General features: G+C 46.4%; 6 non-coding genes and 42 pseudogenes across 6 annotated transcripts; 13 read left to right on the top strand and 35 right to left on the bottom strand.

Moving 5' to 3' along the window:
* Positions 1–146: 146 nt before the first annotated feature.
* Positions 147–265, bottom strand: LOC148245625 (5S ribosomal RNA; annotated as a pseudogene).
* A 521-nt stretch (positions 266–786) lies between these two features.
* Positions 787–905, bottom strand: LOC148245624 (5S ribosomal RNA; annotated as a pseudogene).
* Positions 906–1464: 559 nt separating this feature from the next.
* On the bottom strand, positions 1465–1583 carry LOC148245623 (5S ribosomal RNA; annotated as a pseudogene).
* A 466-nt stretch (positions 1584–2049) lies between these two features.
* Positions 2050–2168, bottom strand: LOC148245622 (5S ribosomal RNA; annotated as a pseudogene).
* A 562-nt stretch (positions 2169–2730) lies between these two features.
* LOC148245621 (5S ribosomal RNA) lies at positions 2731–2849 on the bottom strand. The gene has a single exon (XR_015815056.1). It is a non-coding gene; the product is annotated as a 5S ribosomal RNA (ribosomal RNA).
* A 205-nt stretch (positions 2850–3054) lies between these two features.
* On the bottom strand, positions 3055–3173 carry LOC148245620 (5S ribosomal RNA; annotated as a pseudogene).
* Positions 3174–3735: 562 nt separating this feature from the next.
* On the bottom strand, positions 3736–3854 carry LOC148245619 (5S ribosomal RNA; annotated as a pseudogene).
* Positions 3855–4058: 204 nt separating this feature from the next.
* On the bottom strand, positions 4059–4176 carry LOC148245618 (5S ribosomal RNA; annotated as a pseudogene).
* Positions 4177–5364: 1188 nt separating this feature from the next.
* LOC148245617 (5S ribosomal RNA) lies at positions 5365–5483 on the bottom strand (annotated as a pseudogene).
* A 557-nt stretch (positions 5484–6040) lies between these two features.
* Positions 6041–6159, bottom strand: LOC148245616 (5S ribosomal RNA; annotated as a pseudogene).
* A 563-nt stretch (positions 6160–6722) lies between these two features.
* LOC148245615 (5S ribosomal RNA) lies at positions 6723–6841 on the bottom strand (annotated as a pseudogene).
* Positions 6842–6945: 104 nt separating this feature from the next.
* Positions 6946–7064, bottom strand: LOC148245614 (5S ribosomal RNA; annotated as a pseudogene).
* A 563-nt stretch (positions 7065–7627) lies between these two features.
* LOC148245613 (5S ribosomal RNA) lies at positions 7628–7745 on the bottom strand (annotated as a pseudogene).
* A 207-nt stretch (positions 7746–7952) lies between these two features.
* LOC148245612 (5S ribosomal RNA) lies at positions 7953–8071 on the bottom strand (annotated as a pseudogene).
* A 204-nt stretch (positions 8072–8275) lies between these two features.
* Positions 8276–8393, bottom strand: LOC148245611 (5S ribosomal RNA; annotated as a pseudogene).
* A 561-nt stretch (positions 8394–8954) lies between these two features.
* Positions 8955–9073, bottom strand: LOC148245610 (5S ribosomal RNA; annotated as a pseudogene).
* Positions 9074–9278: 205 nt separating this feature from the next.
* LOC148245609 (5S ribosomal RNA) lies at positions 9279–9396 on the bottom strand. The gene has a single exon (XR_015814998.1). It is a non-coding gene; the product is annotated as a 5S ribosomal RNA (ribosomal RNA).
* A 208-nt stretch (positions 9397–9604) lies between these two features.
* LOC148245608 (5S ribosomal RNA) lies at positions 9605–9723 on the bottom strand (annotated as a pseudogene).
* A 203-nt stretch (positions 9724–9926) lies between these two features.
* On the bottom strand, positions 9927–10043 carry LOC148245607 (5S ribosomal RNA; annotated as a pseudogene).
* A 917-nt stretch (positions 10044–10960) lies between these two features.
* Positions 10961–11079, bottom strand: LOC148245606 (5S ribosomal RNA; annotated as a pseudogene).
* A 207-nt stretch (positions 11080–11286) lies between these two features.
* Positions 11287–11404, bottom strand: LOC148245605 (5S ribosomal RNA; annotated as a pseudogene).
* A 194-nt stretch (positions 11405–11598) lies between these two features.
* On the bottom strand, positions 11599–11716 carry LOC148245604 (5S ribosomal RNA; annotated as a pseudogene).
* A 210-nt stretch (positions 11717–11926) lies between these two features.
* Positions 11927–12045, bottom strand: LOC148245603 (5S ribosomal RNA; annotated as a pseudogene).
* A 532-nt stretch (positions 12046–12577) lies between these two features.
* On the bottom strand, positions 12578–12696 carry LOC148245602 (5S ribosomal RNA; annotated as a pseudogene).
* Positions 12697–12899: 203 nt separating this feature from the next.
* LOC148245601 (5S ribosomal RNA) lies at positions 12900–13017 on the bottom strand (annotated as a pseudogene).
* Positions 13018–13578: 561 nt separating this feature from the next.
* LOC148245600 (5S ribosomal RNA) lies at positions 13579–13697 on the bottom strand. Its single transcript, XR_015814304.1, has one exon. It is a non-coding gene; the product is annotated as a 5S ribosomal RNA (ribosomal RNA).
* Positions 13698–14044: 347 nt separating this feature from the next.
* Positions 14045–14163, bottom strand: LOC148245599 (5S ribosomal RNA; annotated as a pseudogene).
* A 204-nt stretch (positions 14164–14367) lies between these two features.
* On the bottom strand, positions 14368–14485 carry LOC148245598 (5S ribosomal RNA; annotated as a pseudogene).
* A 371-nt stretch (positions 14486–14856) lies between these two features.
* LOC148245597 (5S ribosomal RNA) lies at positions 14857–14976 on the bottom strand (annotated as a pseudogene).
* Positions 14977–15179: 203 nt separating this feature from the next.
* Positions 15180–15298, bottom strand: LOC148245596 (5S ribosomal RNA). Its single transcript, XR_015815251.1, has one exon. It is a non-coding gene; the product is annotated as a 5S ribosomal RNA (ribosomal RNA).
* Positions 15299–15503: 205 nt separating this feature from the next.
* On the bottom strand, positions 15504–15622 carry LOC148245595 (5S ribosomal RNA). Its single transcript, XR_015815397.1, has one exon. It is a non-coding gene; the product is annotated as a 5S ribosomal RNA (ribosomal RNA).
* A 558-nt stretch (positions 15623–16180) lies between these two features.
* Positions 16181–16299, bottom strand: LOC148245594 (5S ribosomal RNA; annotated as a pseudogene).
* A 1160-nt stretch (positions 16300–17459) lies between these two features.
* Positions 17460–17577, top strand: LOC148245593 (5S ribosomal RNA; annotated as a pseudogene).
* A 558-nt stretch (positions 17578–18135) lies between these two features.
* Positions 18136–18254, top strand: LOC148245592 (5S ribosomal RNA; annotated as a pseudogene).
* Positions 18255–18490: 236 nt separating this feature from the next.
* On the top strand, positions 18491–18608 carry LOC148245591 (5S ribosomal RNA; annotated as a pseudogene).
* Positions 18609–18813: 205 nt separating this feature from the next.
* Positions 18814–18932, top strand: LOC148245590 (5S ribosomal RNA; annotated as a pseudogene).
* Positions 18933–19141: 209 nt separating this feature from the next.
* On the top strand, positions 19142–19260 carry LOC148245589 (5S ribosomal RNA; annotated as a pseudogene).
* A 563-nt stretch (positions 19261–19823) lies between these two features.
* On the top strand, positions 19824–19942 carry LOC148245588 (5S ribosomal RNA; annotated as a pseudogene).
* A 559-nt stretch (positions 19943–20501) lies between these two features.
* LOC148245587 (5S ribosomal RNA) lies at positions 20502–20620 on the top strand (annotated as a pseudogene).
* Positions 20621–20822: 202 nt separating this feature from the next.
* LOC148245586 (5S ribosomal RNA) lies at positions 20823–20941 on the top strand. Its single transcript, XR_015815096.1, has one exon. It is a non-coding gene; the product is annotated as a 5S ribosomal RNA (ribosomal RNA).
* A 561-nt stretch (positions 20942–21502) lies between these two features.
* On the top strand, positions 21503–21620 carry LOC148245585 (5S ribosomal RNA; annotated as a pseudogene).
* Positions 21621–21822: 202 nt separating this feature from the next.
* On the top strand, positions 21823–21941 carry LOC148245584 (5S ribosomal RNA; annotated as a pseudogene).
* A 204-nt stretch (positions 21942–22145) lies between these two features.
* LOC148245583 (5S ribosomal RNA) lies at positions 22146–22264 on the top strand (annotated as a pseudogene).
* Positions 22265–22826: 562 nt separating this feature from the next.
* On the top strand, positions 22827–22945 carry LOC148245582 (5S ribosomal RNA; annotated as a pseudogene).
* Positions 22946–23150: 205 nt separating this feature from the next.
* On the top strand, positions 23151–23269 carry LOC148245581 (5S ribosomal RNA; annotated as a pseudogene).
* Positions 23270–23725: 456 nt separating this feature from the next.
* Positions 23726–23844, bottom strand: LOC148245580 (5S ribosomal RNA; annotated as a pseudogene).
* Positions 23845–24048: 204 nt separating this feature from the next.
* LOC148245579 (5S ribosomal RNA) lies at positions 24049–24166 on the bottom strand (annotated as a pseudogene).
* Positions 24167–24727: 561 nt separating this feature from the next.
* LOC148245578 (5S ribosomal RNA) lies at positions 24728–24845 on the bottom strand (annotated as a pseudogene).
* Positions 24846–24969: the final 124 nt, after the last annotated feature.

Here is a 24969-nt window from a genome sequence, read left to right as displayed (position 1 = left end):
TGTTTCCCTGTGCGTTCACACTTCACCTCTCATTCTCGTTCTAATATCGATTAAAATGCCCCTGCTTCTTGACTCACATTTGCGTATAAACCAGCGGACCCTAGTTCCAGACGCGCGTAACGTCGAACGACCAGTCTAAAAAAAAATTTGTGCGACACGAGGACTTCCCAGGAGGTCACCCATCCGAGTACTAATCTCGCCCAAGCACAATTCACTGCGGAGTTCTGATGGGATCCGGTGCATTAGTGCTGGTATGATCGCACCTGTTTAATTTCGCGCTGCAAATACATAAACTCATTACCATTTCTTCCCCCTCCCGTTCTCGTTCTAATATCAAGTAAAATGCTACAGCGCCGTGACTCACATTTGCGAATAAACCTGAGGACCATAATTCAAGTCGCGCGTAACGTCGAAAGAATCATCTGCAAAAAAATGGGTGCAACACGAGGACTTCATAAGAAAATGGGTGAAATATAAGGACTTCCCAAGAGGTCACCCTTCCGAGTAATACTCTCGCCCAAACACACCTAACTGCGGAGTTCTGATGGGATCCGGGGCTTTAGTGCTGGTACGATCGCACCTGTTTAATTTCGCGCTGCAAATACATACACTCCTTCTCCCCTCTTCCCCCTCCGTCATTTGTTTCCTTGTGCGTTCACACTTCACCTCTCCTTCTCGTTCTAATATCGATTAAAATGCCCCTGCTTCTTGACTCACATTTGCGTATAAACCAGCGGACCCTAGTTCCAGTCGCGCGTAACGTCGAACGACCCGTCTGAAAAAAAATTGGTGCGACACGAGGACTTCCCAGGAGGTCACCCATCCGAGTACTAATCTCACCCAAGCACACTTCACTGCGTAGTTCTGATGGGATCCGGTACATTAGTGCTGGTATGATCGCACCTGTTTAATTTTGCGCTGCAAATATATAAACTCATTCCCCTTTCTTCCCCCTCCCGTCATTTGTTTCCTTGTGCGTGCGCACTGCACTTCCCGTTCTCGTTCTAATATCAAGTAAAATGCTACAGTACCGTGACTCATATTTGCGAATAAACCTGAGGACCATAATTCAAGTCGCGCGTAATGTCGAAAGAATCATCTGCAAAAAAATGGGTGCAAAACGAGGACTTCACAAGAAAATGGGTGAAATATAAGGACTTCGCAGGAGGTAACCCATGCTAGTACTACTCTCGCCCAAGCACCCTTACCTACGGAGTTCTAATAGAATCCGTTGCATTAGTGCTGGTATGATCGCACCTGTTTCATTTCGCGCTGCAAATACATAAACTCCTTCTCCTTTCTTCCCCCTCCCGTCATTTGTTTCCTTGTGCGTGCGCACTGCACCTCTCGTTCTCGTTCAAATATCGATTAAAATGCCCTTGCTTCTTGACTCACAATTGCGTAGAAACCAGCGGACCCCAGTTCCAGTCGAGCGTAACGTCGAATTACCCGTGTGAAAAAAAATTGGTGCGACACGAGGACTTCCCAGGAGGTCACCCATCCGAGAACTACTCTCGTCCAAGCACAGTTAACTGCGGAGTTCTGATGGGATCCGGTGCATTAGTGATGGTATGATCGCACCCGTTTAATTCCGCACTGCACCTACCGAGCTCGTTCTAATATCAAGTAAAATGCTACGGTGCTGTGACTCACATTTGCGAATAAATCTGAGGACCATAATTAAAGTCCCGTGTATCGTCGAAAGAATCATCTGCAAAAAAATTGGTGAAATATAAGGACTTCGCAGGAGGTCACCCATCCTAATGCTACTCTCGCCCAAGCACCCTTAACTTGCGGAGTTCTGATAGAATCCGTTGTATTGGTGCTGGTATGATTGCTCATGTTTCATTCGGCGCTGCAAATACAAACACTTTTTCTCCCTCCATCCCCCCTCCCGTCATTTGTTTCCTTGTGCGTGCACTCTGCATCTCTCCTTCTCGTTCTAATATCGATTAAAATGCCCCTGCTTCTTGACTCACATTTGCGTAAAAACACGTGGACCCTAGTTCCAGTCGCGCGTAACGTCGAACGACCCGTTTGAAAAAAAAATTAGTGCGACACGAGGACTTCCCAGGAGGTCACTTATCCGAGTACTACTCTCACCCAAGCACACTTAACTGCGGAGTTCTGATGGGATACGGTGCATTAGTGCTAGTATGATCGCACCTGTTTAATGTTGCGCTGCAAATACATAAATTCCTTCTCCTTTCTTCCCCCCTCCCATCATTTGTTTTCTTGTGCGTGTGCACTGCACCTCCCGTGCTCGTTCTAATATCAAGTAAAATGCTACGGTGCCGTGACTCACATTGGCGAATAAACCTGACGACCATAATTCAAGTCGCGCGTAACGTCGAAAGAATCATCTGCAAAAAAATGGGTGCAACACGAGGACTTCCTAAGAAAATAGGTGAAATATAAGGACTTCGCATGAGGTCACCCATCCTAGTGCTACTCTCGCCCAAGCACCCTTAACTTGCGGAGTTCTGATAGAATCCGTTTCATTGGTGCTGGTATGATCGCTCATGTTTCATTCTGCGCTGCAAATACATACACTCTTTCTCCTCCCATCCCCCCTCCCGTCATTTGTTTCCTTGTGCGTGCACTCTGCATTTCTCTTTCTCGTTCTAATATCAAGTAATATACCCCGGCACCGTGACTCATCTTTGCAAATGAACCAGCGGTTTATAATTCTATTCGCGCGTAACATCTAACAACCCATCCGAAAAAAAATAGGTGCAACACGAGGGCTTCCCAAGTGGTCACCCATCCGAGTACTATGCTCGCCCAAGCACACTTAACTGCAGAGTTCTGATGGGATCCGGAGCTTTAGTGCTGGTATGATCGCACCTGTTTACTTTCGCACTGCAAATACATACACTCCTTCTCCTTTCTTCCCCCTCCTGTCATTTGTTTCCTTGTGCGTTCACACTTCACCTCTCATTCTCGTTCTAATATCGATTAAAATGCCCCTGCATCTTGACTCACATTTGCGTATAAACCAGCGGACCCTAGTTCCAGACGCGCATAAAGTCGAACGACCCGTCTGAAAAAAAATTGGTGCGACACGAGGACTTCCCAGGAGGTCACCCATCCGAGTACTAATCTCGCCCAAGCACACTTCACTGCGGAGTTCTGATGGGATCCAGTGCATTAGTGCTAGTATGATCTCACCTGTTTAATTTCGCGCTGCAAATACATAAACTCATTCCCCTTTCTTCCCCCTCCCGTCATTTGTTTCCTTGTGCGTGCGCATTGTACCTCCCGTTCTCGTTCTAATATCAAGTAAAATGCTACAGCGCCGTGACTCACATTTGCGAATAAACCTGAGGACCATAATTCAAGTCGCGCGTTACGTCGAAAGAATCATCTGCAAAAAAATGGGTGCAACACGAGGACTTCACAAGAAAATGGGTGAAATATAAGGACTTCCCAGGAGGTAACCCATGCTAGTACTACTCTCGCCCAAGCACCCTTACCTATGGAGTTCTGATAGAATCCGTTGCATTAGTGCTAGTATGATCGCACCTGTTTCATTTCGCGCTGCAAATACATAAACTCTTTCTCCTTTCTTCCCCCTCCCGTGTTTTTTTCCTTGTGCGTGCGCACTGCACCTCTCGTGCTCGTTCAAATATCAAGTAAAATGCCACGGCGCCGTGACTCATATTTGCGAATAAATCTGCGGACCATAATTAAAGTCGCGCGTAACGTCGAACGGCACATCTGAAAAAAAGAAAATGGGTGCAACACGAGAACTTCCCAGGAGGTAACCCATCATTGTACTACTTTCGCCAAAGCACACTTAACTGCGGAGTTCTAATGGGATCCGGTGCATTTGTGCTGGTGTGACCGCACCTGTTTAATTTCGTGCTGAAAATACATACACTCCTTCTTCCCTCCCCCCCTCCCATCATTTGTTTCCTTGTGCGTTCACACTGCACCTCTCCTTCTCCTTCTAATATCGATTAAAATACCCCTGATTCTTGACTCACATTTGCGTATAAACCAGCGGACCATAGTTCCAGTCGCGCGTAACGTCGAACGACCCGTCTGAAAAAAATTGGTTGAACACAAGGACTTCCCAAGAGGTCACCCATCCGAGTACTACTCTCACCCAAGCACACTTAACTGCCGAGTTCTGATGGGATCCAGTGCATTAGTGCTGGTATGATCGCACCCGTTTAATTTCGAACTGCAAATACATAAACTCCTTCTCCTTTCTTCCCCCTCCCGTCATTTGTTTCCTTGTGCGTGTGCACTGCACCTCCCGTGCTCGTTCTAATATCAAGTAAAATACTACGGTGCCGTGACTCACATTTGCGAATAGACCTGAGGACCATAATTCAAGTCGCGCGTAACATCGAAAGAATCATTTGCAAAAAAATAGGTTCAACACGAGAACTTTACAAGAAAATGGGTGAAATATAAGGACTTCGCAGGAGGTAAGCCATGCTAGTACTACTCTCGCCCAAGCACCCTTACCTACGGAGTTCTGATAGAATCCGCTGCATTAGTGCTGGTATGATCGCACCTGTTTAATTCTGCACTGCAAATACATACACTCTTTCTCCTCCCATCCCCCCTCCCGTCATTTGTTTCCTTGTGCGTGCACTCTGCATCTCTCTTTCTCGTTCTAATATCAAGTAATATGCCCCGGCACCGTGACTCACCTTTGCAAATAAACCAGCGGTTTATAATTCCATTCGCGTGTAACGTCGAACAACCCATCCGAATACTAATCTCGCCCAAGCAAACTTCACTGCAGAGTTCTGATGGGATCCGGTGCATTAGTGCTGGTATGATCGCACCTGTTTAATTTTGCGCTGCAAATACATAAACTCATTCCCCTTTCTTCCCCCTCCCGTCATTTGTTTCCTTGTGCGTGCGCACTGCACCTCCCGTTCTCGTTCATATATCAAGAAAATGCTACAGCACCGTGACTCACATTTGCGAATAAACCTGAGGACCATAATTCAAGTCGCGCGTAACGTTGAAAGAATCATCTGCAAAAAAATGGGTGCAACACGAGGACTTCACAAGAAAATGGGTGAAATATAAGGACTTCGCAGGAGGTAACCCATGCTAGTACTACTCTCGCCCAAGCACCCTTACCTACGGAGTTCTGATAGAATCTGATGCATTAGTGCTAGTATGACCGCACCTGTTTAATTTCATGCTGAAAATACATACACTCCTTCTTCCCTCCCCCCCTCCCATCATTTGTTTCCTTGTGCGTTCACACTGCACCTCTCCTTCTCGTTCTAATATCGATTAAAATACCCCTGATTCTTGACCCTCATTTGCGTATAAACCAGCGGACCATAGTTCCAGTCGCGCGTATTGTCGAACGACCCGTCTGAAAAAAAATTGGTGCAACACAAGGACTTCCCAGGAGGTCACCCATCCGAGTACTACTCTCGCCCAAGCACACTTAACTGCGGAGTACTGATGGGATCCAGGGCAATAGTGCTGGTATGATCGCACCCGTTTAATTTCGTGCTGCAAATAGATAAACTCCTTCTCCTTTCTTCCACCTCCCGTCATTTGTTTCCTTGTGCGTGCGCATTGCACGTCCCGTGCTCATCCTAATATCAGGTAAAATACTACGGTGCCGTGACTCACATTTACGAATAAACCTGAGGACCATAATTCAAGTCGCGCATAATGTCGAAAGAATCATCTGCAAAAAAATGGGTGCAACACGAGGACTTCACAAGAAAATGAGTGAAATATAAGGACTTCGCAGGAGGTAACCCATGCTAGTACTACTCTCGCCGAAGCACCCTTACCTACGGAGTTCTGATAGAATCCGCTGCATTAATGCTGGTATGATCGCACTTGTTTCATTTCGTGCTGAAAATACATACACTCCTTCTTTCCTCCCCCTCCCATCAATTGTTTCCTTGTGCGTTCACACTGCACCTCTCCTTCTCGTTCTAATATCAATTAAAATGCCCCTGCTTCTTGACTCACATTTGTGTATAAACCAGCGGAACCCAGTTCCCGTCGCGCGTAACGTCGAACGACCCGTCTAAAAAAAAAATTAGTGCGACACGAGGACTTCCCAGGAGGTCACCCATCCGAGTACTACTCTCGCCCAAGCGCACTTCACTGCGAAGTTCTGATGGGATCCGGTGCATTAGTCCTGGTATGATCGCACCCATTTTATTCTGCGCTGCAAAAACATAAACTCCTTCTCCTTTCTTCCCCCTCCCGTCATTTGTTTCCTTGTGCGTGCGCACTGCACCTCCCGTGCTCGTTCTAATATCAAGTAAAATGCTACGGTGTCGTGACTCATATTTGCGAATAAACCTGAGGACCATAATTCAAGTCGCGAGTATCGTCGAAAGAATCATCTGCAAAAAAATGGGTGCAACACGAGGACTTCCTAAGAAAATGGGTGAAATATAAGGACTTCGCAGGAGGTCACCCATCCTAGAGCTACTCTCGCCCAAGAACCCTTAACTTGCGGAGTTCTAATAGAATCCGTTGCATTGGTGCTGGTATGATTGCTCATGTTTCATTCTGCGCTGCAAATACATACACTTTTTTTTCCCTCCATCCCCCCTCCCGTCATTTGTATCCTTTTGCGTGCACTCTGCATCTCTCCTTCTCGTTCTAATATCGATTAAAATGCCCCTGCTTCTTGACTCACATTTGCGTATAAACCAGTGGACCCTAGTTCCAGTCGTGCGTAACGTCGAACGACCCGTCTGAAAAAAAAATTAGTGCGACATGTGGACTTCCTAGGATGTCACCCATCCGAGTACTACTCTCACCCAAGCACACTTACCTGCGGAGTTCTGATGGGATCCGGTGCATTAGTGCTGGTATGATCACACCTGTTTAATTTTGCACTGCAAATACATAAACTCCTTATCCTTTCTTCCCCCTCCCGTCATTTAGATCCAGTCGCGCGTAACCTCGAACGACCCGTCTGAAAAAAAATTGGTGCGACATGAGAACTTCCCAGGAGGTCACCCATCCGAGTACTACTCTCGCCCAAGCGCACTTAACTGCGAAGTTCTGATGGGATCTGGTTCATTAGTGCTGGTATGATCGCACCCTTTTAATTTTGCGCTGCAAAAACATAAACTCCTTCTCCTTTCTTCACCCTCCCGTCATTTGTTTCCTTGTGCGTGCGCACTGCACCTCCCGTGCTCGTTCTAATATCAAGTAAAATGCTACGGTGCCGTGACTCACATTTGCGAATAAACCTGAGGACCATAATTCAAGTCGCGCGTATCGTCGAAAGAATCATCTGCAAAAAAATGGGTGCAACACGAGAACTTCCTAAGAAAATGGGTGAAATATAAGGACTTCGCAGGAGGTCACCCAACCCAGTGCTACACTCGCCCAAGCACCCTTAACTTGCGGAGTTCTGATAGAATCCGTTGCATTGGTGCTGGTATGATTGCTCATGTTTCATTCTGCGCTGCAAATACATACACTTTTTCTCCCTCCATCCCCCCTCCCGTCATTTGTTTCCTTGTGCGTGCACTCTACATCTCTCCTTCTCGTTCTAATATTGATTAAAATGCCCCTGCTTCTTGACTCACATTTGCGTATAAACCAGGGGACCCTAGTTCTAGTCGCGCGTAACGTCGAACGACCCGTCTGAAAAAAAAAATTAGTGCGACACAAGGACTTCCAGGAGGTCACCCATCCGAGTACTACTCTCGCCCAAGCACACTTAACTGCAGAGTTCTGATGGGATCCGGTGCATTAGTGCTGGTATGATCGCACCTGTTTAATTTCGCCCTGCAAATACATAAACTCCTTCTCCTTTCTTCCCCCTCCCGTCATTTGTTTCCATGTGCGTGCGCACTGCACCTCTCGTTCTCGTTCAAATATCAAGTAAAATACCACGGCGCCGTGACTCACATTTGCGAATAAATCTGCGGACCATAATTAAAGTCGCGCGTAACGTCGAACGACACATCTGGAAAAAAAAATGGGTGCAACACGAGAACTTCCCAGGAGGTAACCCATCATTGTACTACTTTCGCCAAAACACAGTTAACTGCGGAGTTCTGATGGGATCCGGTGCATTTGTGCTGGTGTGACCGCACCTGTTTAATTTTGTGCTGAAAAAACATACACTCCTTCTTCCCTCCCCCCCTCCCATCATTTGTTTCCTTGTGCGTTCACACTGCACCTCTCATTCTCGTTCTAATATCGATTAAAATGCCCCTGATTCTTGACTCACATTTGCGTATAAACCAGCGGACCATAGTTCCAGTCGCGCGTAACGTCGAACGACCCATATGAAAAAATATTATTGCGATACGAGGACTTCCCAAGAGGTCACCCATCCGAGTACTACTCTCGCCCAAGCACACTTAACTGCAGAGTTCTAATGGGATCCAGTGCATTAGTGCTGGTATGATGCTACTTGTTTAATTTTGCGCTTCAAATACATACACTCCTTCTCTTTTCTTCCTCCTCCTGTCATTTGTTTCCTTGTGCGTGCGCACTACACCTCCCCTACTCGTTCTAATATCAAGTAAAATGCCACGGTGCCATGACTCACATTTGCGAATAAACCTGCGGACCATAAATCAAGTCGCGCGTAACGTCGAAAGAATCATCTGCAAAAAGATGGGTGCAACACGAGGACCTCCCAAGAAAATGGGTGAAATATAAGGACTTCGCAGGAGGTCACCCATCCGAGTACTTTTCTCGCTCAAGCACCCTTAACTGCGGAGTTCTGATAGAATCCATTGCATTAGTGCTGGTATGATCCCTCATGTTTCATTCTGCACTGCAAATACATACACTCTTTCTCCTTCCATCCCCCCTCCCGTCTTTTATTTCCTTGTGCGTGCACTATGCATCTCTCTTTCTCGTTCTAATATCAAGTAATATTCCCCGGCACTGTGACTCACCTTTGCAAATGAACCAGCAGTTTATAATTCCATTCACAAGTGACGTCGAACAACCCATCCGAAAAAAAATTGGTGCAACACGAGGGCTTCCCAAGTGGTCACCCATCCGAGTACTACTCCCGCCCAAGCACACATAACTGCGGAGTTCTGATGGGATCCGGATATTTAGTGCTGGTATGATCGCACCTGTTTAATATCACGCTGCAAATACATACACTCCTTCTCCTTTCTTCCCCTTCCTGTCATTTGTTTCCTTGTTCGTTCACACTTCAACTCTCATTCTCGTTCTAATATCAATTAAAATGCCCCTGCTTCTTGACTCACATTTGCGTATAAACCAGCGGACCCTAATTCCAGACGTGCGTAACGTCGAACGACCGGTCTGAAAAAAAATTGGTGCGACACAAGGACTTCCAGGAGGTCACCCATCCGAGTACTACTCTCGCCCAAGCACACTTAACTGCGGAGTTCTGATGGGATCCGGTGCATTAGTGCTGGTATGATCGCACCTGTTTAATTTCGCCTGCAAATACATAAACTCCTTCTCCTTTCTTCCCCCTCCCGTCATTTGCTTCCTTGTGCGTGCGCACTGCACCTCTCATTCTCGTTCAAATATCAAGCAAAATTCTACGGCGCCGTGACTCACATTTGCAAATAAATCTGCGGACCATAATTAAAGTCGCGCGTAACGTCGAACGGCACATCTGAAAAAAAGAAAATGGGTGCAACACGAGAACTTCCCAGGAGGTAACCCATCATTGTACTACTTTCGCCAAAGCATACTTACCTGCGGAATTCTGATGGGATCCGGTGCATTTGTGCTGGTGTGACCGCACCTGTTTAATTTCATGCTGAAAATACATACACTCCTTCTTCCCTCCCGCCCTCCCATCATTTTTTTCCTTGTGGGTTCACACTGCACCTCTCCTTCTCATTCTAATATCGATTAAAATGCCCCTTTTTCTTGACTCACATTTGCGTATAAACCAGCGGACCATAGTTCTAGTCGCGCGTAACGTCGAACGACCCATCTGAAAAAAATTGTTGCGACACGAGGACTTCCAAGAGGTCACCCATCCGAGCACTACTCTCGCCCAAGCACCCTTAACTGCAGAGTTCTGATGGGATCCAGTGCATTAGTGCTGGTATGATGCCACTTGTTTAATTTTGCGCTTCAAATACATACACTCCTTCTCTTTTCTTCCTCCTCCCGTCATTTGTTTCCTTATAGGTGCGCACTGCACCTCTCGTAATCGTTCTAATATCAAGTAAAATGCCACAGTGTCGTGACTCACATTTGCGAATAAACCTGCGGACCATAAATCAAGTCCCGCGTAACGTCGAAAGAATCATCTGCAAAAAGATGGGTGCAACACGAGGACCTCCCAAGAAAATGGGTGAAATATAAGGACTTCGCAGGAGGTCACCCATCCGAGCACAAATCTCGCCCGAGCACACATAACTGCGGAGTTCTGATGTGATCCGGTGCATTAGTGCTGGTATGATCGCACCTGTTTAATTTTGCGCTGCAAATAAATAAACTCATTCCCCTTTTTTCCCCCTCCCGTCATTTGTTTCCTTGTGCGTGCGCACTGCACCTCCCGTGCTCGTTCTAATATCAAGAAAAAATCTACGGTGCCGTGACTCACATTTGCGAATAAACCTAAGGACCATAATTCAAGTCGCGGGTATCGTCGAAAGAATCATCTGCAAAAAAATGTGTGCAACACGAGGACTTCCAAAGAAAATGGGTGAAATATAAGGACTTCGCAGGAGGTCACCCATCCTAGTGCTACTCTCGCCCAAGCACCCTTAACTTGCGGAGTTCTAATAGAATCCGTTGCACGTGTGCTGGTATGATTGCTCATGTTTCATTCTGCACTGCAAATACATACACTTTTTCTCCCTCCATCCCCCCTCCCGTCATTTGTTTCCTTGTGTGTGCACTCTGCATCTCTCCTTCTCGTTCTAATATCGATTAAAATGCCCCTGCTTCTTGACTCACATTTGCGTATAAACCAGTGTACCCTAGTTCCATTCACGCGTAACGTCGAATGACCCGTCTGAAAAAAAAAATAGTGCGTCAGGAGGACTTCCAAGGAGGTCACCCATCTGAGTACTACTCTCGCCCAAGCACACTTAACTGCAGAGTTCTAATGGGATCCGGTGCATTAGTACTGGTATGATGGCAACTATTTAATTTTGCGCTGTAAATACATAAACTCCTTCTCCTTTCTTCCCCTTCCCGTCATTTGTTTCCTTGTGCGTGCGCACTGCACCTCTCGTTCTCGTTCAAATATCAAGTAAAATGCCACGGCGCCGTGACTCACATTTGGGAATAAATCTGCGGACCATAATTAAAGTTGCGCGTAACATCGAACGGCACATCTGAAAAAAAAAATGGGTGCAACACGAGAACTTCCCAAGAGGTAACCCATCATTGTACTACTTTCGCCAAAGCACACTTAACTGCGGAGTTCTGATGGATCCGGTGCATTTGTGCTGGTGTGACAGCACCTGTTTAATTTTGTGCTGAAAATACATACACTCCTTCTTCCCTCCCCCCCTCCCATCATTTGTTTCCTTGTGCGTTCACACTGCACCTCTCCTCGTTATAATATCGATTAAAATGCCCCTGATTCTTGACTCACATTAAACCAGCGGACCAAAGTTCCAGTCGCGCGTAACGTCGAATGACCCATCTGAAAAAAAATTGTTGCGATACGAAGACTTCCCAAGAGGTCACCCATCCGAGTACTACTCTCGCCCAAGCACACTTAACTGCAGAGTTCTGATGGGATCCAGTGCATTAGTGCTGGTATGATGCCACTTGTTTAATTTTGCGCTTCAAATACATACACTCCTTCTCTTTTCTTCCTCCTCCCAACATTTGTTTCCTTGTTCGTGCGCACTGCACCTCCCGTACTCGTTCTAATATCAAGTAAAATGCCACGGCGCCGTGACTCACATATTCGAATAAATCTGCGGACCATAATTAAAGTCGCGCGTAACGTCGAACGACACATCTGAAGAAAAGAAAATGGGTGCAACACGAGAACTTCCCAGGAGGTAACCCATCATTGTACTACTTTCGCCAAAGCACACTTAACTGCAGAGTTCTGATGGGATCCGGTGCATTTGTGCTGGTGTTACCTCACCTGTTTAATTTCGTGGTGAAAATACATACACTTCTTCTTCCCTCCCGCCCTCCCATCATTTGTTTCCTTTTGCGTTCACATTGCACCTCTCCTTCTCGTTCTAATATCGATTAAAATGCCCCTGATTCTTGACTCACATTTGCGTATAAACCAGCGGAACATAGTTCCAATCGCGCGTAATGTCGAACGACCTATCTGAAAAAAAATTGTTGTGATACGAGGACTTCTCAAGAAGTCACCCATCCGAGTACTACTCTTGCCCAAGCACACTAAACTGCAGAGTTCTGATGGGATCCAGTGCATTAGTGCTGGTATGATGCCACTTGTTTAATTTTGCGCTTCAAATACATACACTCCTAATCTTTTCTTCCTCCTCCCGTCATTTGTTTCCTTGTGCGAGCGCACTGCACCTTCCGTACTTGTTCTAATATCTAAGTAAAATGCCACGGCGCCGTGACTCACATTTGCGAATAAACCTGCAGACCATAAATTAAGTCGCGCATAACGTCGAACGGCACGTCAGAAAAAAAAAAATGGGTGCAATATGAGAACTTCCCATGAGGTAACCCATCATTGAACTACTTTCGCCAAAGCACACTTAACTGCGGAGTTCTGATGGGATCCGGTGCTTTTGTGCTGGTGTGACCGCACCTGTTTAATTTCGTGCTGAAAATACATACACTCCTTCTTCCCTCCCCCCTCCCATCATTTGTTTCCTTGTGCGTTCACACTGCACCTCTCCTTCTCGTTCTAATATCGATTAAAATGCCCCTGATTCTTGACTCACATTTGCGTATAAACCAGCAGACCATAGTTCCAGTAGCGCGTAACGTTGAACGACACATCTGAAAAAAAATTGTTGCGATACGAGGACTTCCCAAGAGGTCACGCATCCGAGTACTACTCTCGCCCAAGCACACTTAACTGCAGAGTTCTGATGGGATCGAGTGCATTAGTGCTGGTATGATGCCACTTGTTTAATTTTGCGCTTCAAATACATACACTCCTTCTCTTTTCTTCCTCCTCCCGTCATTTGTTTCCTTTTGCGTGCGCACTGCACCTCCCGTTCTCGTTCTAATATCAAGTAAAATGCCACGGCGCCGTGACTCACATTTGCGAATAAACCTGTGGACCATAAATCAAGTCGCGCGTAACGTCAAAAGAATCATCTGCAAAAAGATGGGTGCAACATGAGGACCTCCCAAGAAAATGGGTGAAATATAAGGACTTCGCAGGAGGTCACCAATCCGAGTACATTTCTCGCCCAAGCACCCTTAACTGCGGAGTTCTGATAGAATCCGTTGCATTAGTGCTGGTATGATCCCTCATGTATCATTCTGCACTGCAAATACATACACTCTGTCTCCTTCTATCCCCCCTCCCGTCATTTGTTTCCTTGTGCGTGCACTCTGCATCTCTCTTTCTCGTTCTAATTTCAAGTAATATGCCCCGGCACCGTGACTCACCTTTGCAATTGTACCAGCGGTTTATAATTCCATTCGCGCATAACGTTGAACAACCCATCCGAAAATATGTAGGTGCAACACGAGGGCTTCCCAGGTGGTCACCCATCCGAGTACTACTCTTGCCCAAGCACACTTAACTGCGGAGTTCTGATGGGATCCGGAGCTTTAGTGCTGGTATGATCGCACCTGTTTAATTTTGTGCTGCAAATACATACACTCCTTCTCCTTTCTTCCCCCTCCCGTCATTTGTTTCCTTGTGCGTTCACACTTCACATCTCGTTCTCGTTCTAATATCGATTAAAATGCCCCTGCTTCTTGACTCACATTTGCATATAAACCAGCGGACCCTAGTTCCAGACGCGCGTAACGTCGAACGACCCGTCTGAAAAAAAATTGGTGCGACACGAGAACTTCCCGTGCTCGTTCCAATATCAAGTAAAATGCTACGGTGCCGTGACTCACATTTGCGAATAAACCTGAGGACCATAATTAAAGTCGCGCGTAACGTCGAACGGCACATTTGAAAAATAGAAAATGGGTGCAACACGAGAACTTCCCAGGAGGTAACCCATCATTGTACTACTTTCGCCAAAGCACACTTAACTGCAGAGTTCTGGTGGGATCCGGTGCATTTGTGCTAGTGTGACTGCACCTGTTTAATTTCGTGCTGAAAATACATACACTCCTTATTCCCTCCCGCCCTCCTATCATTTGTTTCCTTGTGCGTTTACACTGCACCTCTTCTTCTCGTTCTAATATCGATTAAAATGCCCTTGATTCTTGACTCACATTTGCGTATAAACCAGCAGACCATAGTTCCAGTCGCGCGTAACGTCGAACGACCCATCTGAAAAAAAATTATTGCGATACGAGGACTTCCCAAAAGGTCAACCATCCGAGTACTACTCTCGCCCAAGCACACTTAACTGCAGAGTTCTAATGGGATCCAGTGCATTAGTGCTGGTATGATGCCACTTGTTTAATTTTGCGCTTCAAATACATACACTCCTTCTCTTTTCTTCCTCATCCCGTCATTTGTTTCCATGTGCGTGCGCACTGCACCTCCCTTACTCATTCTAATATCAAGTAAAATGCCACAGCGCCGTGACTCACATTTGCGAATAAACCTGCGAACCATAAATCAAGTCGCGCGTAACGTCGAAAGAATCATCTGCAAAAAGATGGGTGCAACACGAGGACCTCCCAAGAAAATGGGTGAAATATAAGGACTTCGCAGGAGGTCACCCATCCGAGTACTTTTCTCGCCTAAGCACCCTTAACTGCGGAGTACTGATAGAATCTATTGCATTAGTGCTGGTATGATCCCTCATGTTTCATTCTGCACTGCAAATACATACACGAGGACTTCCCAGGAGGTCACCCATCCGAGTACTACTCTCGCCCAAACACACTTAACTGCGGAGTTATGATGGGATCCGGTGCATTAGTGGTGGTATGATCGCATTCGTTTAATTCCGCGCTGCAAATACATAAACTCCTTCTCCTTTCTTCCCCCTCCCGTCATATGTTTCCTTGTGCGTGCGCTCTGCATCTCTCTCTCTCGTTCTAATATCAAGTAGTATGCCCTGGCATCGTGACTCACCTTTGCAAATGAACCAGCGGTTTATAATTCCATTCGCGCGTAACGTCGAACAACCCATCCGAAAAAATAGGTGAAACACGAGGGCTTCCCAAGTGGTCACCCATCCGAGTACTACTCTCGCCCAAGCACACTTAACTGCGGAGTTCTGATGGGATCCGGGGCTTTAGTGCTGGTATGATCGCACCTATTTAATTTCGCGCTGCAAATACATACACTCCATCTCCTTTCCTCCCCGTCCGGTCATTTGTTTCCTTGTGCGTTCACACTTCACCTCTCATTCTCGTTCTAATATCGATTAAAATGCCCCTGCTTCTTGACTCACATTTGCGTTTAAACCAGCGAACCCTAGTTCCAGTCGCGCGTAACGTCGAACGACCCATCTGAAAAACAATTGGTGCGACACGAGGACTTCCCAAGAGGTCACCCATCCGAGTACTAATCTTGCCCAAGCACACTTCACTGCGGAGTTCTGATGGGATCCGGTGCATTAGTGCTGGTATGATCGCACCTGTTTAATTTTGCGCTGCAAATACATAAACTCATCCCCTTTCTTCCCCCCCTCGTCATTTGTTTCCTTGTGCGTGCACACTGCACCTCCCGTTCTCGTTCTAATATCAAGTAAAATGCTACAGCGCCGGGACTCACATTTGCGAATAAACCTGAGGACCATAATTCAAGTCGCGCGTAACGTCGAAAGAATCATCTGCAAAAAAATGGGTGCAACACGAGGACTTCACAAGAAAATGGGTGAAATATAAGGACTTCGCAGGAGGTAACCCATGCTAGTACTACTCTCGCCCAAGCACCCTTACCTACGGAGTTCTGATAGAATCCGTTGCATTAGTGCTGGTATGATCGCACCTGTTTAATTTCGCGCTGCTAATGCATACACTCCTTCTCCTTTCTTCCCCCTCCCGTCATTTGTTTCCTTGTGCGTTCACACTTCACCTCTCATTCTCGTTCTAATATCGATTAAAATGCCCCTACTTCTTGACTCACATTTGCTTATAAACCAGCGGACCCTAGTTCCAGACACGCCTACCATCGAACGACCCGTCTGAAAAAAAATTAGTGCGACACGAGGACTTCCCAGGAGGTCACCCATCCGAGTACTAATCTCGCCTAAGCACAATTCACTGCGGAGTTCTGATGGGATCCGGTGCATTAGTACTGTTACGATCGCACCTCCGCAGTTAAGTGTGCTTGGGCGAGAGTAGTACTCGGATGGGTGACCTCTTGGGAAGTCCTCGTGTCGCACTAATTTTTTTTCAGATGGGTCGTTCGACGTTACGCGCGACTGGAACTAGGGTCCGCTGGTTTATACGCAAATGTGAGTCAAGAAGCAGGGGCATTTTAATCGATATTAGAACGAGAAGGAGAGGTGCAGTGTGAACGCACAAGGAAACAATTTATGGGAGGGGGAGAGAAGGAGAAGGAGAAACAGGTGCGATCATACCAGCACTAATTCAACGGATTCTATCAGAACTCCGTAGGTAAGGGTGCTTGGGCGAGAGTACTACTAGCATGGGTTACCTCCTGCGAAGTCCTTATATTTCACCCATTTTCTTGTGAAGTCCTCGTGTTGCACCCACTTTTTTGCAGATGATTCTTTCAACATTACGCGCGACTTGAATTATGGTCCTCAGGTTTATTCGCAAATGTGATTCACGGCGCTGTAGCATTTTACTTGATATTAGAACGAGAACGGGATGTGCAGTGCGCACGCACAAGGAAACAAATGACGGGAGGGGGAAGAAAGGGGAATGAGTTTATGTATTTGCAGTGCAAAATTAAACAGATGTGCCGTTCGACGTTACGCGCGACTTTAATTATGGTCCGCAGATTTATTCGCAAATGTGAGTCACAGCGCTGTGGCATTTTACTTGATATTTGAACGAGAACGAGAGGTGCAGTGCGCACGCACAAGGAAACAAATGACGGGAGGGGGAAGAAAGGAGAAGGAGTGTATGTATTTTCCGCACGAAATGAAACAGGTGCGATCATACCAGCACTAATGCAACGGATTCTATCAGAACTCCGTAAGTAAGGGTGCTTGGGCGAGAGTAGTACTAGCATGGGTTACCTCCTGCGAAGTCCTTATATTTCACCCATTTTCTTGTGAAGTCCTCGTGTTGCACCCATTTTTTTGTAGATGATTCTTTCGATGATACGCGCGACTTGATTTATGGTCCGCAGGTTTATTCGCAAATGTGAGTCACGGCACCGTGGCATTTTACTTGATATTAGAACGAGTACGGGAGGTGCAGTGCGCACGCACAAGGAAACAAATGACGGGAGGTGGAAGAAAAGAGAAGGAGTGTATGTATTTGAAGCGCAAAATTAAACAAGTGGCATCATACCAGCACTAATGCACTGGATCCCATCAGAACTCTGCAGTTAAGTGTGCTTGGGCGAGAGTAGTACTCGGATGGTTGACCTCTTGGGAAGTCCTCGTATCGCAACAATTTTTTTTCAGATGGGTCGTTCGACGTTACGCGCGACTGGAACTATGGTCCGCTGGTTTATACGCAAATGTGAGTCAAGAATCAGGGACATTTTAATCGATATTAGAACGAGAAGGAGAGGTGCAGTGTGAACGCACAAGGAAACAAATGATGGGAGGGGGGGAGGGAAGAAAGAGTGTATGTATTTTGAGCACGAAATGAAACAGGTGCGATCATACCAGCACTAATGCAACGGATTCTATTAGAACTCCGTAGGTAAGGGTGCTTGGGCGAGAGTAGTACTAGCATGGGTTACCTCCTGCGAAGTCTTTATATTTCACCCATTTTCTTGTGAAGTCCTCGTGTTGCACCCATTTTTTTGCAGATGATTCTTTCGACGATACGCACGACTTGAATTATGGTCCTCAGGTTTATTCGCAAATGTAAGTCACGACACCTTAGCATTTTACTTGATATTAGAACGAGCACGGGAGGTGTAGTGCGCACGCACAAGGAAACAAATGACGGGAGGGGGAAGAAAGGAGAAGGAGTTTATGTATTTGCAGCGCGGAATTAAAGGGGTGCGATCATACCAGCACTAATGCAACGGATTCTATCAGAACTCCGCAGTTAAGGGTGCTTGGGCGAGAAAAGTACTAGGATGGGTGACCTCCTGCGAAGTCCTTATATTTCACTCATTTTCTTGGGAGGTCCTCGTGTTGCACCCATCTTTTTGCAGATGATTCTTTCGACGTTACGCGCGACTTGATTAATGGTCCGCAAGTTTATTCGCAAATGTGAGTCACGGCGCCGTGGCATTTTACTTGATATTAGAACGAGTACGGGAGGTACAGTGCGCACGCACAAGGAAACAATTGACGGGAGGGGGAAGAAAGGAGAAGAAGTTTATGTATTTACAGTGCGAAATTAAACAAGTGGCATCATGCCAGCACTAATGCACTGGATCCCATCAGTACTCTGCAGTTAAGCGTGCTTGGGCGAGAGTAGTACTCGGATGGATGACCTCTTGGGAAGTCCTCGTATCGCAACAATTTTTTTTTCAGATGGGTCGTTCGACGTTACGCGCGACTGGAACTATGGTCAGCTGGTTTATACGCAAATGTGAGTCAAGAATCAGGGGCATTTTAATCGATATTAGAACGAGAATGAGAGCTGCAGTGTGAACGCACAAGGAAATAAATGATGGGAGGGGGGGAGGGAAGAAGGAGTGTATGTATTTTCAGCACGAAATTAAACAGGTGCGGTCACACCAGCACAAATGCACCGGATCCCATCAGAACTCCACAGTTAAGTGTGCTTTAGCGAAAGTAGTACAATGATGGGTTACCTCCTGGGAAGTTCTCGTGTTGCACCCATTTTTTTTTTTTCAAATGTGCCGTTCGACATTACGCGCGACTTTAATTATGGTCCGCAGATTTATTCGCAAATGTGAGTCACGGCGCCGTGGCATTTTACATTATATTTGAACGACAACGAGAGGTGCAGTGCGCACGCACAAGGAAACAAATGACGGGAGGGGGAAGAAAGGAGAAAGAGTTTATGTATTTGCAGCGCAAAATTAAACAGGTGCGATCATACCAGCACTAATGCACCGGATCCCATCAGAACTCTGCAGTTAAGTGTGCTTGGGCGAGAGTATTACTCGGATGGGTGACCTCTTGGGAAGTCCTCGTGCCGCAGTAATTTTTTTTTCAGACGGGTCGCTCGACGTTACGTGCGACTAGAACTAGGGTCCACTGGTTTATACGCAAATGTGAGTCAAGAAGCAGGGGCATTTTAATCGATATTAGAACGAGAAGGAGAGTTGCAGAGTGCACGCACAAGGAAACAAATGACGGGAGGGGGGATGGAGGGAGAAAAAGTGTATGTATTTGCAGCGCAGAATGAAACATGAGTAATCATACCAACATGAATGCAACAGATTCTATCATAAATGCGCAAGTTAAGGGTGCTTGGGCGAGAGTAGCACTAGGATGGGTGACCTCCTGCGAAGTCCTTATATTTCACCCATTTTCTTAGGAAGTCCTCGTGTTGCAACCATTTTTTTTGCAGATGATTCTTTCGACGATACGCACGACTTGAATTATGGTCCTCAGGTTTATTCGCAAATGTGAGTCACGGCACCGTAGCATTTTACTTGATATTAGAACGAGAACGGGAGGTACAGTGCGCACGCACAAGGAAACAAATGACGGGAGGGGGAAGAAAGGAGAACGAGTTTATGTATTTGCAGCGCGGAATTAAACGGGTGCGATCATACCAGCACTAATGCACCGAATCCCATCAGAACTCCGCAGTTAAGTGTGCTTAGGCGAGAGTAGTACTCGGATGGGTGACCTCTTAGGAAGTCCTCGTGTCGTACCAATTTTTTTTCAGACGGGTCGTTCGACGTTACGCGTGACTGGAACTAGGGTCTGCTAGTTTATATGCAAATGTGAGTCAAGAAGCAGGGGCATCTTAATCGATATTAGAACGAGAAGGAGAGTTGCAATGTGAATGCACAAGGAAACAATTGATGGGAGGGGGAGGGAAGGAGAAAATGTGTATGTATTTGCAGCGCAGAATGAAACAGGTGCGATCATACCAGCACTAATGCAACGGATTCTATCAGAACTCCGTAAGTAAGGGTTCTTGGGCGAGAGGAGTAATAGCATGGATTACCTCCTGCGAAGTCCTTATATTTCACCCATTTTCTTGTGAAGTCCTCGTGTTGCACCCATTTTTTTGCAGATGATTCTTTCGACGTTACGCGCGACTTGAATTATGGTCCTCAGGTTTATTCGCAAATGTGAGTCACGGCGCTGTAGCATTTTACTTGATATTAGAACGAGAACGGGAGGTGCAGCGCGCACGCACAAGGAAACAAATGACGGGAGGGGGAAGAAAAGAGAGGGAATGTATGTATTTGCAGCGCGAAACTAAACAGGTGCGATCATACCAGCACTAAAGCCAAGGATCCCATCAGAACTCCGCAGTTAAGTGTACTTGGGCGAGATTAGTACTCGGATGGTTGACCTCCTGGGAAGTCCTCGTGTCGCACAAATTTTTTTTCAGACTCGTCGTTCGACGTTACGCGCATCTGGAACTAGGGTCCGCTGGTTTATACGTAAATGTGAGTCAAGAAGCAAGGGCATTTTAATCGATATTAGAACGAGAATGAGAGGTGAAGTGTGAACGCACAAGGAAACAAATGACGGGAGGGGGAAGAAAGGAGGAGTGTATGTATTTGCAGCGTGGAATTAAAGAGGTGCGATCATAGCAGCACTAAAGCCCCGGATCCCATCAGAACTCCGCAGTTAAATGTGCTTGGGCGAGAGTAGTACTCGGATGGGTGACCACCTGGGAAGCCCTCGTGTTGCACCTATTTTGTTTTGGATGGGTTGTTCGACGTTACACGCGAATGGAATTATAAACCGCTGGTTCATTTGCAAAGGTGAGTCATGGTGCCGGAGCATATTACTTGATATTAGAACGAGAAAGAGAGATGCAGAGTGCACGCACAAGGAAACAAATTACGGGAGGGGGGATGGGTGGAGAGAGAGTGAATGTATTTACAGTGCAGAAAGAAACATGAGGGATCATACGAGCAATAATGCAACAGATTCTATCAAAACTCCGCAGTTAAGGGTGCTTGGGCGAAAAAAGTACTCGAATGGGTGACATCCTGCGAAGTCCTTATATTTCACCCATTTTCTTAGGAGGTCCTCGTGTTGCACCCATCTTTTTGGATATGATTCTTTCGACGCTACGCGCGACTTGATTTATGGTCCGCAGGTTTATTCGTAAATGTGAGTCACGGCACCGTGGCATTTTACTTGATATTAGAACGAGTACGGGAGGTGCAGTGCGCACGCACAAGGAAACAAATGACGGGAGGAGGAAGAAAAAAGAAGGAGTGTATGTATTTGAAGCGCAAAATTAAACAAGTGGCATCATACCAGCACTAATGCACTGGATCCCATCAGAACTCTGCAGTTAAGCGTGCTTGGGCGAGAGTAGTCCTTGGATGGATGACCTCTTGGGAAGTCCTCGTATCGCAATAATTTTTTTTCAGATGGGTCGCTCGACGTTACGCGCGACTGGAACTATGGTCCACTGGTTTATACGCAAATGTGAGTCAAGAATCAGGGGCATTTTAATCGATATTAGAACGAGAATGAGAGGTATAGTGTGAACGCATAAGGAAACAAATGACGGGAGGGGGAAGAATGGAGGAGTGTATGTATTTGCAGCGCAAAATTAAAGATGTGCGATCATAGCAGCACTAAAGCCCCGGATCCCATCAGAACTCCGCAGTTAAGTGTGCTTGGGCGAGAGTAGTACTCGGATGGGTGACCACCTGGGAAACCCTCGTGTTGCACCTATTTTTTTCGGATGGGTTTTTCGACATTACGCGCGAATGGAATTATAAACTGCTGGTTCATTTGCAAAGGTGAGTCACGGTGCCGGGGCATATTACTGGATATTAGAACGATAAAGAGAGATGCAGAGTGCACGCACAAGGAAACAAATGACGGGAGGGGGAAGAAAGGAGAAGGAGTATATGTATTTGCAGCGCGAAATTAAACAGGTGCGATCATACCAGCACTAATGCACCGGATCCCATTAGAACTCCGCAGTTAAGTGTGCTTGGGGGAGAGTAGTACTTGGATGGGTGACCTCCTTGGAAGTCCTCGTGTCGCATTAATTTTTTTTTCAGACGGGTCGTTCGACGTTACGCGCGACTAGAACTAGGGTCCACTGGTTTATACGCAAATGTGAGTCAAGAAGCAGGGACATTTTAATCGATATTAGAACGAGAAGGAGAGATGCAGAGTGCACACACAAGGAAACAAATGACGGGAGGGGGGATGGAAGGAGAAAAAGTGTATGTATTTGCAGCGCAGAATGAAACATGAGCAATCATACCAGCACGAATGCAACGGATTCTATCAGAACTCCGCAAGTTAAGGGTGCTTGGGCGAGAGTAGCACTAGGATGGGTGACCTCCTGCGAAGTCCTTAAATTTCACCCATTTTCTTAGGAAGTCCTCGTGTTGCACCCATTTTTTTGCAGATGATTCTTTCGACGATACGCGCGACTTGAATTATGGTCCTCAGGTTTATTCGCAAATTTGAGTCACGACACTTTAGCATTTTACTTGATATTAGAACGAGCACGGGAGGTGTAGTGCGCACGCACAAGGAAACAAATGACGGGAGGGGGAAGAAAGGAGAAGGAGTTTATGTATTTGCAGCGCGGAATTAAAGGGGTGCGATCATACCAGCACTAATGCGCCGGATCCCTTCAGAAGTCCGCAGTTAAGTGTGCTTGGGCGAGAGTAGTACTCGGATGGGTGACCTCCTAGGAAGTCCTCGTGTCGCACCAATTTTTTTTCAGACTGGTCGTTCAACGTTACGCGCGACTGGAATTAGGGTCCGCTGGTTTATACGCAAATGTGAGTCAAGAAGCAGGGGCATTTTAATCGATATTAGAACGAGAAGGAGAGGTGCAGTGTGAACGAACAAGGAAACAATTGATGGGAGGGGGAGGGAAGGAGAAGGAGTGTATGTATTTGCAGTGCGAATTTAAACAGGTGCGATCTTACCAGCACTAAAGCCCCGGATCCCATCAGAATTCCGCAGTTAAGTTTGCTTGGGCGAGAGTAGTACTCGGATGGGTGACCACTTGGGAAGCCCTCGTGTTGCACCTATTTTTTTTCGGATGGGTTTCTCGACGTTACGCGCGAATGGAATTATAGACCGCTGGTTCATTTGCAAAGGTGAGTCACGGTGCAGGGGCATATTACTTGATATTAGAATGAGAAAGAGAGATGTAGAGTGCACGCACAAGGAAACGAATGACGGGAAAAAGGATGGAAAGAGAAAGAGTGTATGTATTTGCAGTGCAGAATGAAACATGAGGGATCATACCAGCACTAATGCAACAGATTCTATCAGAACTCCGCAGTTAAGGGTGCTTGGGCGAGAGTAGTACTCGGATGGGTGACCACTTCGGAAGTCCTCGTGTTGCACCCATTTTCTTGGGAGGACCTCGTGTTGCACCCATCTTTTTGCAGATGATTCTTTCGACGTTACGCGCGACTTGATTTTTGGTCCGAAGGTTTATTCGCGCGTAACGTCGAACGGCACATCTGAAAAAAAGAAAATGGGTGCAACATGAGAACTTCCCAGGAGGTAACCCATCATTGTACTACTTTCGCCAAAGCACACTTAACTGCGGAGTTCTGATGGGATCCGGTGCAGTTGTGCTGGTGTGACCGCACCTGTTTAATTTCGTGCTGAAAATAAATACACTCCTTCTTCCCTCCCCCCCTCCCATCATTTGTTTCCTTGTGCGTTCACACTGCATCTCTCATTCTCGTTTTAATATCGATTAAAATGCCCCTGATTCTTGACTCACATTTGCGTATAAACCAGCGGACCATAGTTCCAGTCGCGCGTAACGTCGAACGACCCATCTGAAAAAAAATTGTTGCGATACGAGGACTTCCCAAGAGGTCAACCATCCGAGTACTACTCTCGCCCAAGCACACTTAACTGCAGAGTTCTGATGGGATCCAGTGCATTAGTGCTGGTATGATGCCACTTGTTTAATTTTGCGCTTCAAATACATACACTCCTTCTCTTTTCTTCCACCTCCCGTCATTTGTTTCCTTGTGCGTGCGCACTGCACGTCCCGTACTCGTTCTAATATCAAGTAAAATGCCACGGTGCCGTGACTCACATTTGCGAATAAACCTGCGGACCATAAATCAAGTCGCGCGTAACGTCGAAAGAATCATCTGCAAAAAGATGGGTGCAACACGAGGACCTCCCAAGAAAATGGGTGAAATATAAGGACTTCGCAGGAGGTCACCCATCCGAGTACTTTTCTTGCCCAAGCACCCTTAACTGCGGAGTTCTGATAGAATTCGTTGAATTAGTGCTGGTATGATCCCTCATGTTTCATTCTGCACTGCAAATACATACACTCTTTCTCCTCCCATCCCCCCTCCCGTCATTTGTTTCCTTGTGCGTGCACTCTGCATCTCTCCTTCTCGTTCTAATATCGATTAAAATGCCCCTGCTTCTTGACTCACATTTGCGAATAAACCAGTGGACCCTAGTTCCAGTCGCGCGTAACGTCGAACGACCCGTCTGAAAAAAAATTGTTGCGATACGAGTACTTCCCAAGAGGTCAACCATCCGAGTACTACTCTCGCCCAAGCACGCTTAACTGCAGAGTTCTGATGGGATCCAGTGCATTAGTGCTGGTATGATGCAACTTGTTTAATTTTGCGCTTCAAATACATACACTCCCTCTCTTTTCTTCCTCCTTCCATCATTTGTTTCCTTGTGCGTACGCACTGCACCTCCCGTACTCGTTCTAATATCAAGTAAAAAGCCACGG

Source organism: Carica papaya, chromosome 8 (assembly GCF_054855325.1).
Source record: "Carica papaya isolate Zhongbai chromosome 8, ASM5485532v1, whole genome shotgun sequence".
NCBI lineage: Eukaryota > Viridiplantae > Streptophyta > Magnoliopsida > Brassicales > Caricaceae > Carica > Carica papaya.
The sequence above is the reverse complement of the archived record's forward strand: the minus strand, read 5'-3'. Positions and strand labels throughout refer to the sequence as shown.